Below are 15,193 nucleotides of genomic sequence, written 5' to 3'. Positions count from 1 at the left end.
TTAGAATGCATTTATGCATACACAGGTCTTTTTAGGGGATATGGAACACTACAGGATTCCTTCTTAGTGAAGTGCATGAAAGAAGCTTCATTTAAAAAAAATATTTGAGCAACTGCAATTTACATCCTTTGTAACTGAACTAGTACGATGTAAAGATAAAAGTGAAGACAGTCGTTAATCAAAGTGCAGCCAACAACTTTTCTTCTCAAAGAGGCTAATTTGAAAACGTTTAGCAACTTTGTGAGAGTGTTTAAGTAGAGCCATTCATCAATAGTACTCCTGTGTTCCTATATAGAATGTAATGAACAATTTATAATGTATAATTTTGAAGTTGGGATTGACAATTACCTAGCAGGGACTATCCTTAAATAAGTCCAATCAGGTCTGTGAGTAAGTTCCCTTTTGCCCCATTCTCTGCTGCGATCGTTCTATGCTGAGTTTCCCAAAACCACACATTTCTTATTTGTGTGCATAAGGCTTCCATCCCTCACCCGAAATCCCCGTAAACCTCTGGGGCAGGTTCAAAACAGCCACTGCCTACCGCATCTTCTACTTACGCTTTCTTTTGTTTCTTTGACGTTTGATTTATGTTTTGCTTCATCTCCCACTCTGGCTCCTTCGTGCTTGGTTGGGCCTGGCACCTTGGTTTGAAGCCCATCTGCAAAAGCCGCTGCTTTTTGTTGTTTCTGGGTTGTGGTAATGCCTAAATCCCTGTCTATGATGTATCCTAGTCATCAGGATTACACGTGTTGAGGGTGCGCTTCTTCACAGCCTACAGTTTTGTAGCATCCAAAGCATGTGTCTGGATATTTTTAGTCCCGCTGCATTTATTTCTTCGGTAACAAAAAACGAATTTTATTTTCCATATGTTTACAGTGAACTAATTTTCAAAGGCACTTTATATGCAAATATGTATTATTTATGCATCCAAATGGCTTTTAAATTCAACTTTAATCATGTGAAAACAAAAATATTAATATGTTCATGTTTTTATCGTTCTGTTGCACAGTTATCTGTAGATGTTTACATGTAAGAATTTTGTAGATTAATTTATGTTAATACACGTTTTTATTTGTTAACATTATTTTTGTAATATTTAGGAATAAATAAAATTATTGATGGTACATACTTATTGAGTGTATGTGTTTGTTTACAATGGTGTTTAATGTGTGTATTAATGTTGTTTATAGAGCCTGGCATATCATTTGGATAAAGCAGAGTGGGTGCATTACAAGTATTAGAGCTAATAAAAGAGCAATAATCCAATATGAAATGGGTAGTGAATGCTACAACTATTGTTTAGGGAGGCCCAGTACAGAACCCGTTTCAAGTTGCTGAAGAAGCAAGAAGAGTGAGATTTAGGAAAATATAGAACAAATTATAATAACAATCCATATTTTAGGATTGAAAGTAGAATTTGTATGAGAAGGTTTCTAGATTCTTTCTGAACTTCAGATGCCATTCCTAAGAAATTTGGAAGAGTGACAAACACTGCGGCATCAGCAAATAGGTCTTATTTAGGGACTTGAGGTTAGATGTAGGTAGTATCCTTTAATTTTGCCAATCGGAATTTGTGACTGGGACTGAATCGCAAATTGAAAGTCACAAATTCAAATGTGCAAAGGAGCAGCAGTTCTAAATAGAGATTCCTTAATATTCACTTTCTTAAAATAGCGGTTTGTAATGAAAAGATTCAGAGCCAGTTGCAAACTGCGAATGTTGCGCAGACAATACCTGATGACATCATGAGCAGGAACAGCAATGTTCCCACCACACTGCAAAACCCTGGAGTTCGCGGGAGAGGAGCAGGCCATAAACAATACACCTCATTCCTTGGAAATGGCAAAACGCAAGTATCTTTGAGAGTAGGCAACACGTGAAGGAAAACATAAGCTCACAGATCAAGAACTTGAGAGTCTTGTAGGAGAATGTTTGGCCAACAACGATCATTTGTTTGACAAAGCTTCACTCACATTTCCTAAAACAACAAAACATTAATCTTGACCAGAAGTAATGAACACAATAAAGGGGTGACATGGGGTGACCATCAAAAGCACAGAAGACATTAAAATCTTCGTTCAGGACCTAAGGAGATGCGTGTGAGGAAGAGGAATGAAGCTGCCAGGACTGGAGAGCCACTATCCACACCTTTAAATGATGCCAGAATTAACATCCATTGATATTCATGAACTGGTGTAGCCACCATCAGGTTATTTGTTCAAATAACTTGCAACAATGTTTTCAATGTCCCATTTTAAATGAATTCCTATTGTTTTGATTGTATTGAGCTGACATATCTGAAAGAGACACGTTAGTGATAGATTCCTTACCTTACAATATCCCCAGGTGTCAGACTGGAACCGGAAAGCTTTCGTCAGCAGTACCCCAGCGCGTCGATAGGTGTCGTCGTACGGCTCTGCGTGCATCGTTGGCGTTGTATTTGCAGAGATGACGTCACTGGAGCTACTTAGACGCGCCCACGCGCGCTGACGTCAGTTCTTTCTTTTTCCGCGCCAGCAAGCGCAGATCCGGAGAGAGCGGTACCCTGTCACTTGTTGACTAAAGTATTTGTTTGATATAATTTGTAAGTAAACTTACTCCTGGTGCAAAGGGATGCCTGGTTTCAAGCTTTGTGAGGCCTGTCCACGCACGATGTCGCTGACGGACCCGCACCGTGAGCGTCTCTTGTGCCTGGTGTATGGCCACGACACCGAGTCGTGTTCCCACTGCCGGGCCACGGCCCAAAAACTTTGCGGGAGCGGTCCCAAAAGTGGCTGGAGGCCCGGGAGTCGGGCCCACGTCGTTCAGGCACCAATCCCGTGGGAGGTTGAGGCCCCGGTCGCAGAGCAAGCACCGTCATTCAAAGTCTTCGCACTTGGAGTCAGGTAAGGCGCAAAAAGTCGCCGAAGCGTTGCCACTCTTTGTCCTCCCCTCGCCGGTCGCGGAACGCGGCTGAGGGGGCAAGTGGCACCGCCCCTGTGGCTCCAACGGAGCCTGAGCAGTTACAGTTGGCTTACCCTCTTTTCCTGGGTCCATCGGCGACTCCGGCCGAATTGCAAGAGTTTGTGTCTGCAATGGCACGTATCTTCGGCCCATTCCTCCCCGCCGGATCGCCTTCGGGCCCCACTTTTCCGCGTTCCTTGACGTCACCGTCTCCAGCCCCGATGTCGTCGACGCCCAGAGGCCTCCATGGCTCCGGCCGGGGCTCCCTGTTCTTGCCGGTGGACCCTGTACTGCCCCCACCGATATCGACATCGCCGCCAGCATCGACTTCTATTCCGACGCCGAACCAGTGCCGGAGGGATGTCTCCCAATGCCGATCTCGATGCCAATGAGGGACTTTTACCCTTTTCTTCAACCACGTCCTCATCCCCTTGTGGAGGAAGGGGAGGACTGGGAAGGGTTTTAAGACCCTCTCGCAGCACAGTGCGAGTCCATCCCCGACTGGGATGAGGATGCGGAGGCCAGTGGCCCAGATTACACTCCGGCGCCTGGTTCACCATCCCCTTAAGCTACTATGGAGGAGAGTAGTTCCTTTTCCACAGTGCTACGTAGGGCAGCCGAGGCTCTTGGCCTCGAGCTCCCTACAGTGGTTGTCAGGACCAACCTGCTGACTGAAGTGCTTCAGCCAGCTTCTTCTTCTACAGAACCACTGTTGCCGTTTAATGATGCACTTACTGATGTGCTTCTGGGCACTTGGTCTTGGCCCAACACAGGGGCCCCTGTGGCAAGGGTGTGGGCCGAGGCCATTGCCCGGCCCCGGGCGACCCTGCCTCCCTCACCCAGCACCCTACACCTGAGAGTTTGGTGGTTCAGGCCTCGACGTCCCCGAGTGCGTTTCCTCCTGCTCCACCAGACAAAGACTCCAAGAAATTAGTCTGTTTGGCAAGAAGATTTTTTCTTCCGCAAGTTCTGGACTGCGGTCTGTGAACACTGCCTGTCTCTTGGGCCACTATTCCCATTCTGTATGGGATGCGGTTGAGCAGGTGCTACCTCAGTGTCCGGAGGTGGCCCAGACAGTTCTCTCCCGAGCTCTTATGGAGGGGAGAGATGCGGCCAAGTTCACTATATGCTGTGGCCTTGATACCTCTGATTCGCTGGGTAGGGTGATTTCCACAACGGTGGCGCTATGTCGTCATGCCTGGTTGAGGACGACTAGCTTTTCCGCAGATGTCAAAAATATTTTAATGGACTTGCCCTTTGATGACACCCGCCTCTTTGGTGATAAGGAGGATTCCAAATGGGAGCGTTTTAAGGACTCTCGGGCCACGGCCAAGTCCTTAGGCCTTTCGGAGGCACGTACTCCTTCCACTTCTAACTTTCATTCCTTTTGCAGCTCCGGAATAGGCGTGCAGACACGTTAATTTTAGAACAAGCCTATGCAGCAACAGTCCCAGCGCAGCCGCGGAGGTGGGGCTTGCAGAGGCGGGTCACGAGGCCAGCGTGCGGGTTAGTCCACCAACACCCCCGTTGCCCGTGCCTCCACACCTTCCTAGTCCGGTGTTTCAGGCCCACCAGAGGCCAGTGGGTAGCAGGATTCGTCATCACCTCCCTCATTGGCGCACCATTACATCAGACAGGTGGGTTCTGGAGATTGTTTGAAGGGGTTACCCCCTCACCTTCGAGTCTACCCCCCCCCCCCCCAGCCATGCCACCGCAGGTCCACCGTATGTCGGGGGATCATTTGGCACTTCTCCAGCAGGAAGTTGCAGCCCTATTGGCCAAGGGGGCCATCGAGTGTGTTCCGATGCCAGAAAATAGGCGTCCTGCAGGTCCAGTGCCACAATCCAGTCATTGCATTTATGCAATGCGCTCTATGTGAGATTTACTTATAAATCATGCAAAATAGCACAGTAATCAAAGTTGCTGTGCAGGGGTGCCTTAAAGCTAGAGAGCAGGACAGCTATGTATTTCCTAAGATGCAGGGCTGTTGCTATCTTCCGCCACGCCAATACACTTTCGGATGGTTTGTGCAACATACCGACCCTTGGACCATGTTGCAAGGGCGACTGTAAAATTTGGAAGGGTAGCTTTGCAGCATAAAATACTATGCTTTGACATACTTATCAATGTGATATATTTATATGTGTGTTCTACTGTGCAGCAGACATGAGAAGTTAAGAAGGCTTTATTAAAAACAAGTGTTCCATAATTATGCGACTAACTGAAGATGGTGTACATATTTTCCCAAAGTCCTGTTTAAAAATGTTAATACGTGTGGCTTAATTTATAAATCAATGTTTCTTTTTATATTAACTCATCTTTCCCAAACATAGGATGTGCGCTTGATGTAAAGTAACACAAAGCAGTGCACACACTATATTGACATTACCTTAGGGCAATTTGTCATTGCCAAAAAATGTAGTGCTGGAAACTAGATGAGTAATCAACAATTTATGTTGGTTTCCATGAATATGGATGACACTGCTCGAGCTAAAAATGCAAACTCCTTAATATGCGATTTAATAACTGCTTACCTATTTATTTATTTAACAAGAGATATTTAGTCAAGTATACCACACGTTCATGAAGGAAATTAGGTGATGAAGAACAATAATCCATTGAGACCAGTGCTCCGGCAAACCTACCACCCAACAACTCCACTTATTCAATGTAAAAACACAGTGTGTCACAGTCCACTGACTCGAGTGAATTTAGCACTGAGTCCACCGCCCCTACAATGTCAAATAGTCTCAGATTTGTACATTCTAAGACTTAGAAGCTGAAGCTGGGCGCCTATGAGACCATGGCCTATAGTATCACATGATGTGACAGAAGCACTACCCTCTAGAGAGGAGTTTTTACATATTGAGCAATCAATGCTAAAGGACACAATAAACAATAGGGGGCAATCTAGGACATTTTTATTAAAATGGGTGAATGATTGACCTCTGTAAAAAGTTGCACTGATAAACTGATAGAGGCCATTAACATCTCTATGTGGGGCAATCACTGAAGGGAGCCTTCGTCAATATAAAAGATATTGCCAAAGTTAGGGCAAAAATGTTGGCAAGTTTGAAACTGCAATCGGGGTACTTAGTAAAAGAATCACTATATGCAGCAGTTGGAATCCCATTTAATTAAGGATGTGGCAAAGGGATTGGATCAGGTTATTATTTCATCACTGGACGTGATTCAAACAATCCACGATCCAGAGATAAGACAATGTGTGGTCAGAAAAGTTAGGAGGCTCCAAGCCATAGCACTTTGTCTGTGTCGGATGTTCCAAGGACAAGGCTCACTTCCAGTTGTGCAGCTGATACAGAAGGGGGGGTGTCTGAGTCCACCATAGACAGACCTGCTCCATCCAAATCAAAAAGGAAGCATTCAAAAGTAAATTTTAAGCAAAATAAAAATTTCCTTTTATTGAGATCCTATTATAAGAGATGAGCATGTTATGTTTAAGGCAGTTGTCTTTAATTTTCGATCTTTATTGTTTCTTCATATTTCCTCTAAATAAATATGGGAAGAAAATATTTAACATTTAATAATGTCTGAGTCATTATTTCTTAATTTAAAAGTAAATATGTCTACCCTAGGAATAGTTTGTAGTTATGTATGTGTGAAGGTTTCTTCCTTCTGCAGCCCCTGCAGCATCTTGAACTGGGTTATGGTGTGGTGATTCAGTATCATCATCTGGCTGTATTGGGAGGCATTTTCTGGTAACAATGTTGTACAACGTAGCAAACATCTTACATGTAAAACAAGGTAATACTGAAGGGCCCCATCACTTTTATGAGAAATCTTGAATCAGGCCGTTGAAAGTCCACAGGTGTGCTCTATTACTGCCCTGGTACGTCTGTACGCTATATTTCATATTTTTCCCCTGCTGTTGCTGAATTGAGGTATGGTGTCATAATCCCAGTTTGTATAGTGTATGGTTTGTGATGTACAACGATTATTATTTCACTTTAATAATTCCTTTAAAAAATAAATAACAATATATTTGTTAAATCATTTAAGGGTACCTAAAAGATAGCCGTCTCCAAAGCCACCTCTTGAAAGATGGTTTTATAGGCCAAGGTGTTTGAAAATATAGGAGCATGGGTACTCTTGGAAATGTTGCTTCAAGATCAGTAATTAATCTCCAGTGCATATTATTTGGTTGTTTAAAGAATGCTGACTTTTGCCATTTCTTTATAGTTACGCAGTCTCCCTGAGGACATATCAAAACGTGTACCAAACCATAACGTGTGGGAAATGTAGCAATTTTATAAAAAGCCAACATTGGTTTACTGCAATTGTTGAGGTGTTTTTGGAAAAGCAGTGTGTGTGTTTATGTTAAGCAATACTGCATATGGAAAACTGCTGAAAAGCCTAGCAAGTGAGCTATGTGATACCCTCTTCCTGTGGCTACTACATCCTAACTACCTGCCTCTAAAAAGTGAAGGCAACAAAAACTTAAAATGTGGGGGTATTCACTCACTCCTCTCTGTGTTCCCACCCAAAACGGGGGCTTTGAAGGTCAAAAATAACATTACTCCTTGCACATATTTCTCATAAATCTCCTCCTTCTGATGAAATACAGTCAATATAACTTAAGATTCTCGCCTGTCTCCTTTTTTTCCTTTACTAAATTGCAAAAACCCTTATTGTCCTTGCCAAGGCATACAAAGCAGAAACCGTTTAGCTCACATATCTAATTTTGTGAATGGACAGTTAAACCACAATCATACATCTCAAGTGCATGTTTTTGGGGTCGCAAATCATGCTCAGAGTGATTTGGGTGGCAAAATGTTTGCACATCTGGCCCTTGATTTTAATTGATTTAGGGATATTCAATTGAGAACAAGCTGCGATGACTCAATTGGAACTGAAATATCTACATACCAATAAAATAAAATACAGTAAAATAAAACATTTCTCCAGGAGGAAAAATGGACAACAAGCATGTGTGATGGGTGAGGAGCATCCAAAGAGAGATAGTTTGTGAAAGAGGCGATACGGTTAATGGAGGCGTATACCTATGCATGTAATACTTCACATTTTGAATTTGTTGTGTGCCTGCAACGTAGGCTGTGTACTTACTGGGGAGATGTGATGTGATCCAGTCAAATTTGATCTCACTTAGAATGAGATGTGCTGCTGCTTGGAGTATGACCTTTAGTGATACAATAAAGGAGCTTGGTAGATCATGGGAAAAAAGCACACTCTATTGTAATTTAAACATGTAAGAGTCTGGGCAACCATATGGAAGTTCCAAAGGAAACCTAGGAGGTTATCCAGTATTAGGGTATCTTTCATAGATTCACATGCCTGAATCATTCCCCGTCGTCGAGGCGGGAGTCCCACGGTAAATTATATACAATAGCAGTGCCTAAAAAATTTCTTGTAGTAGGCTGGAAAGCCTAAAGGCCCAACTAGGCCTCAAAACTTAGCAGCCTATCTACATCATTATGTAAAAAGACCTGAAATAGTAGCCTTAGCCAATCAGCTGTCCTCACCCTCTAGAATCTTCCCAGCTCAGGCAGTTCTCCTAAGATTTTCACCGCACTTCGTGTGTAAGAGAGTCTCCCTGAGTGCCTACTCAGTTTTTTGATCTTTATTCCTTAAAATGTCTGAAAAGAAGGCTCTTTTCAAAGCTTGTGGGACCTGCTACAAAAAGAGAGTCCATGTGGATGACCAGCACTTATTGTGAAGGACTGTAGAATTTGCCGTACCTTCCCTCCGAAAACTATCAGGGATAGGGAGGCAAGGGTTCTTTTGTGGTTGAAGTCTTCTTCCACTGATGATGAGGACAAAGCCTCTACCTCCAGCAAGAGAGCTAGATCCAAAGAAAGTGCTTCTCCTGAGAGAAAGAAAAAACTTAAAACCTCTCAGAAAGCTTCGGAACCCTCTAAGAGTGCATCGGCTTCTTCAACTGTGAGTACAACCCAGGCTAAGACTGTTTCTCTGGTGTCTGTACCTACAACTACTTTGACTTCTGCCTCCTCATCTACTTCTACTGTTACTACTTCAGCTATTACCTCGCCGTTGATGTCTGTTAAACCATTGCTGACTAAATCCAAGTTGCCATCGTCGACGTCTCCGTCGACGACGGCTCCGTCGACTAAATCTTCTGCTCCCTCGACGGCAACGAAGCCAACTTCATCGTCGACGAAGACATCGTCGACAAAGGACTCGTCGTCGTCGAAGTCACCCTCGACGACCGCGTCGACTAAGGGCTCGTCGACGAAGACATCATCGACGACCTCGTCGACTAAAGACTCGTCGACGAAGACATCATCGACGGCCTCGTCGACGAAGAACTCGTCGACGAAGACACCGACGACGGACCCGTCGGCGAAGGGCTCGTCGACGAAGATACCATCGACGGTCCCGACGACGTGGGACTCGTCGACGAAGACACCATCGCCGGTCCCGACGACGAGGGACTCGTCGACGAAAACACCATCGACGGTCCCGACGACGAGGGACTTGTCGACGAAGATGCTACCGACCGTCCCGACGACGAAGGCACCATTGACAACCTCGTCAACGGCAAGATCTTTGTCATTGGCAGGACCGTCGACGGAGATCCCGGTGACAGTGGCTTCCGCACTTACATCTGCTCATCTGTTGCACGGTTCACCTCCAGCAAAGATACAATACACTTATTTTCAGATGAAAACTTATCACAGGCAGGATTATTCACATGTTTCTCCACTTTTGCCATCGCACATTTTGGAGACATACATGGAAGAGGAGTCAGATGAAGGGGAAGAGGATGATGGTTCTTTTGGGATTGCCCGTCACCCTTCTCAATTAAATATTAAATATCAGGAGGATGATGAGGAGGAAGTCCATGATCAATATACACATGACGTTTATTCCACGCCATATCAGTCACCTCATACCAGACCTTCTTGGTCTGAGGACACTGCACATTTACCATCTTCCTTAATACAGGATTTGCAGGCTATGTTGGCGGATTACCGCCAGAGATTTCCGTCAAATCAGGTTGCCCCGACTGGGTCACCTGTTCCAGTTGACGTGCCAAGACCTCCGTCACCAAGGACTTCATTGTCGTTACTGCAAAATGCTGCTCCAGTTCCTCAAAATGATACGGAAACTTCTTCCAATGATGATGAAGAAAGCAGGGAAGAAGGAGAGTTACCGGATAAAACACCTGTGGATCCTTGGGAGGATTATGTCATTCCTATGCCTTCTCCACCTGCGCCCCGTCCTTCAGATTCTCCACCTGAAGATATTGGGGGTTTCCACAATATTATGCAGAGAGCTGCTAATAGGTTTGAATTGGCCGTCACAGTTGAGCAGTCGGACTGCTTTTTACATGACTTTAAAGAGGGATATCGCAGAGTGACCAGGGCTATCCCTATTATTGATTATATATGGAAGGAAGGCCTCAACATAATGAAAACTCCAGCTTCCATTCCGGCAGTCCTTCCAAGGATAGAGAAAAAGTATCGAGCACCATCTGATACTCCAGCTTGTTTGATAGGTCACCCTCGACCTGATTCTGTCATATCCCAAGCTGCGCAGCAGAAGTTCAAAAATCCTTCTGCTCGTATTTCAACACCCCCTGACAAGGAGGGCAGAAGACTTGATGCGATTGGAAAGAAGTTTTCAGCAAACGCAGCAGCCTCCATTAAAGCTGCGAATTCATTAGCTATCCTAGCTCGTTATGACAGACAAATGTGGTCCGAGCTCACGGAATATCTTGAGTTGATCCCTGAGGATCATCAGATGGAGGTGCGCAGAATTGTACAAGAGGGTGAAAGGGTGGCCTCAGAGATTATTGATTGTGCCCTGGACATTTCAAACACCAATTTCAGGCAATTGGCTGGAGCGGCTGTACTTCGGCGTCAAGGTTGGCTCAGGGCTACCACCTTCAGGCCTGAGGTCCAAACCAAAATCTTGGACATGGCATTCGATGGCGAATCATTGTTTGGGAAGCACATTGATGACGCTTTACTAGCTATTAAAACTGATACTGATACAGCTAAATCTCTAGGTACCCTGCAATACAAGAGAGGATCCTTTAGAGGAGCAAGGGGCAGAGGTTACTCCTCCAGAGGCAATTATTCAAACCAACAAAATCGTCAGTATCAATCTACCTACAACAAGCCTTATTACCAATCTTCTTACAGGCAGCCTGCCTCTGGTTCTTTCTCTCGGCAAGGAGGGAAACGACGCTCAGGTAATCAAGGGCGAGATTCCAACAAGCGCCAGTGAGCTTTGCCGGATGTCAGCCATTCACCTTTCCCTTCCCGTGGGCGCCAAAATCTCCGCCTTTTACCATCAATGGCGGAAGATAACTTCAGATCAATGGGTCCTGGATTTGGTCAGCAAGGGACACACTCTGGAGTTTTTGCAGAAACCACCACCAACGCCGCCCACGGGTCCCCCTCCCCCTCGTCTTCACTTACTCTTCAAAGAAGCCTTAAAGATGCAACACAAGAATGCGATAGAACCAGTCCCTCCTTCTCAGAAAGGGATGGGGTTTTATTCTCACTTCTTCCTCGTGGAGAAAAATTCGGAAGAGTGGCATCCAATATTGGATTTGCGCAAACTCAACAAGTATCTAAAGAAACAGAGTTTCCGCATGGTAACGTTGAAGGACATTCTGAATTGTCTCAACGAAGGGGACTTTATGGCTTCTCTGGATCTACAAGACGCCTACTTCCACATTCCTATTCACCCGAACCACCGCAAATTCCTAAGGTTCCAAGTGGCTGGCGTCCATTTCCAGTTCAAAGTGCTTCCATTCGGCCTAAAATCGGCCCCCAGAATCTTTACCAAATGCCTGGCTCCAGTGGCTGCTCTGTTGAGGTCCCAGGGAATACAAGTTTTCCCATACCTCGACGATTGGTTATTGAAAGGTCCAACCAGAAACTCAACAATAGAAGCGGTCAGGAGTACACTTTCTCTCTTCTCGAATCTAGGTCTGACCCTCAATTCGAGAAAATCTCAGCTCCAACCTCATCAAGAATTGACATTTCTGGGTGCAATCTTGAACACATGCCAGTGCAAAGCATACCTGACACAAGAGCGACAAAACAAACTCGTAAAGCTTGCAAAGCAGATTTCTGCAAGAAGGTCACTTTCAGTTCGGATGTACGCTTCCCTACTAGGGATGTGTTCGTCTGCGATCAGCCTCATTCCTATGGCGAGACTCAGAATGAGACCGTTGCAAGAAGAGCTACTTCGTCAGTGGAAGCAAGTCGAGGGATCATTCGACGACTGCATCAAAGTAACTGCAAAAATGAAACACGCTCTTCTTTGGTGGTCAAAGGCACACAACTTGTCGCCGGGCCTCACCTTTCTCCAAGACATTCCGGAGTTCACCATGACTACGGACGCATCCATGGAAGGTTGGGGAGGTCACCTTCAGGACCTTCAGATCCAGGGAAAATGGTCTCATCAGTACCAACAAAAGCACATCAACAGTTTGGAACTAAGGGCCATTTTTCTCTCCCTACAAGCCTTCCTGCCAAGGATTGTGAATTCGTCCGTGCTGGTGCGAACAGACAATACCACCAGCATGTTCTACATAAACAAACAGGGAGGAACGAAATCTCTCACCCTGTCGCTGGAAGCTCAGGAGATGTGGGAATGGGCCCTGCGCCACGGCATATCCCTCAGAGCGGAGCATGTACAAGGGGTTCGGAACTCTTTAGCGGACAGTCTCAGCAGAACATTCACAGGCTGTCACGAATGGGAGCTCGAACAACATCAAGTAGACATGATCTTTCGGCTTTGGGGGACACCGACGCTGGATTTGTTTGCCACACAGCAAAACAGCAAATGCCTGTTTTATGCCAGCAGGTTCCCAGAGCAGGGGTCAAGAGGAAATGCCCTCCTGATGAGATGGACCGGAATGTTCGCGTACGCCTATCCTCCGATTCCGCTCATTCCGAAGGTGCTGCAAAAGATGAAGAGAGAACACTGCACTCTCATCCTCATTGCTCCCCGTTGGCCAAGGCAATTCTGGTTTCAAGAGCTCCTTCTGCTCTCTCAACAACCTCCGTTTCGTCTCAAACCGACAGTATCGATGTTGACAAGGGAGAGAGGTCAAATCCATCATCCGGATCCTCAATCGCTGCACTTGCACGCTTGGCTCCTGACTTCTTAGAGTTCAAGGACATAAACATCTCCTCGGACTGCAGAGAGATATTGTCGCAAGCACATGCACAAAGTACCATCAAAACATATCGTTTTAAGTGGAAGAGATTCTGCTCATGGTGTGGAGAGAATGATGTTCATCCACTTCAGGCTCCTCCTGAAGCCATCCTTCCATACCTACTGTCGTTGGCTAAGGCTGGTCTAGCCTTTTCTTCCGTTAAAGTGCATCTGGCAGCGATATCCAGATTCAGGAAGAGTTCAAACAAAGTAAACCATCCTTATGTTCATCCTCTTTGATCAAACAATTCCTTAAGGGGCTATTCCGAGCTTTTCCACCAGTTCGCCCTCCTCCTCCTGAGTGGGATCTTAATATTGTTCTTTCTCAGCTTCTAAAAAGGCCTTTTGAACCGATTCATAAAGCGGAACTGAAGTTTCTCACGTGGAAAGTGGCTATCTTGCTGGCTCTTACTTCAGCTCGCAGAGTTAGTGAATTACAGGCCTTCACTATTACTCACCCTTTCCTACAATTCTCTAAAGACTTTGTTACGCTTAGGACCAATCCAAAATTAATTCCTAAAGTACCAACTCAGTTTCACATTAATCAACCGGTCAAACTCAGAACCTTTTTCCCGGATCCGAAAACTCCTGTGGAGAAGGTCTTACATTCTTTGGATGTGAAAAGGTGCCTGAAGTTTTACCTTCAGAAGACAAAGGACATCCGCAAGTCTAAACAGCTTTTTGTTGCCTATGGCAATGCCACCTTGGGTCAAGCTGTCACAAAAGCAACTATTGCCAGGTGGTTGTCTTCTACCATTACTTTCTGTCATGACAAGGCCAGCAGACCTTTATCAAGGAAGGTCAAAGCGCATTCCACGAGGACAATGTCGGCGTCTACGGCCCTTTTCGCTGGAGTGACGCTGGAGAACATTTGCCGAGCTGCTACTTGGAAAAGTGTACACACTTTTACCGAACATTACTGTCTGCAGTCGGCGGTTCATGATGACACAGCTGTTGGTGATGCGGTGCTGCAGCATCTTCTTCACTAAGGTTGGATAGTTTATGCTAATTTTCATTCTTCTTTTACAGTTTAAGTATTTATAATGCTGTCCTATCAGTGAAGTTTATGAAGGTTTTGATGCATATGTTATGTTAACAAGTTTGTACTCTATTACCTTCCTGGTTGAGTGGGGATAGATATATTTATTTTCTTTGTCTCCTACCTTCCTCTATCGACAGACATGATGTCACTGCTTGCTATTCTGATTCAGGCATGTGAATCTATGAAAGATACCCTAATACTGGATAAGAAAACGAGTTAATTACCTGTAACTACGGTTATCCAGTATTGGTATCTTTCATAGATTCACATGCACCCACCCTCCTCCCCGGTACGGCAGTTCTTTTTATGGATACTCATTCTCACTTGTGCTGGGAAAATCTGAGGAGAACTGCCTGAGCTGGGAAGGTTCTAGAGGGTGAGGACAGCTGATTGGCAAAGGCTACTATTTCAGGTCTTTTTACATAATGATGTAGATATGCTGCTAAGTTTTGAGGCCTAGTTGGGCCTTTAGGCTTTCCAGCCTACTACAAGAAATTTGTTAGGCACTGCTATTGTATATAATTTACCGTGGGACTCCCGCCTCGACGACGGGGAATGATTCAGGCATGTGAATCTATGAAAGATACCAATACTGGATAACCGTAGTTACAGGTAAGTAACTCGTTTTCTTATTTTGCTTTCCTCCGCGAAGATGGAAGGAGGAGGATTTGGTGTTATGGCGTGATTCAAGGGAAGAGACTGAAGTCTAAACATTTAACTTGTGAGGCTAGGGAAGGTTTATACTGTAGTTGTGAGGCTACAGTCAGCCTGTTCTGGATATTTGAGGGAGGTTAATGCATCAGCTTCAGAAAAGAGGTCAATATATGCTTTAACTTTCATGGCTCAATGGCATGGTTTCTGGATAAAGATAAAATGCTTTTTCTGTCTTCTGTCATTTATTTTATTTTAACTTAAACATTTGTATAGCGCAAGCCCAAAAGCCATTTTGCATTGTAGAAAAAAAACAACATTTAAAACAATAAGAATTAATTTGCGATACAGTTAATCAAATAAATGTTACAATCCTCA

The sequence above is a fragment of the Lissotriton vulgaris genome, chromosome 2_1, assembly GCF_964263255.1.
Source record: "Lissotriton vulgaris chromosome 2_1, aLisVul1.2, whole genome shotgun sequence".
In the NCBI taxonomy this organism is placed as follows: domain Eukaryota; kingdom Metazoa; phylum Chordata; class Amphibia; order Caudata; family Salamandridae; genus Lissotriton; species Lissotriton vulgaris.
The sequence above is the reverse complement of the archived record's forward strand: the minus strand, read 5'-3'. Positions refer to the sequence as shown.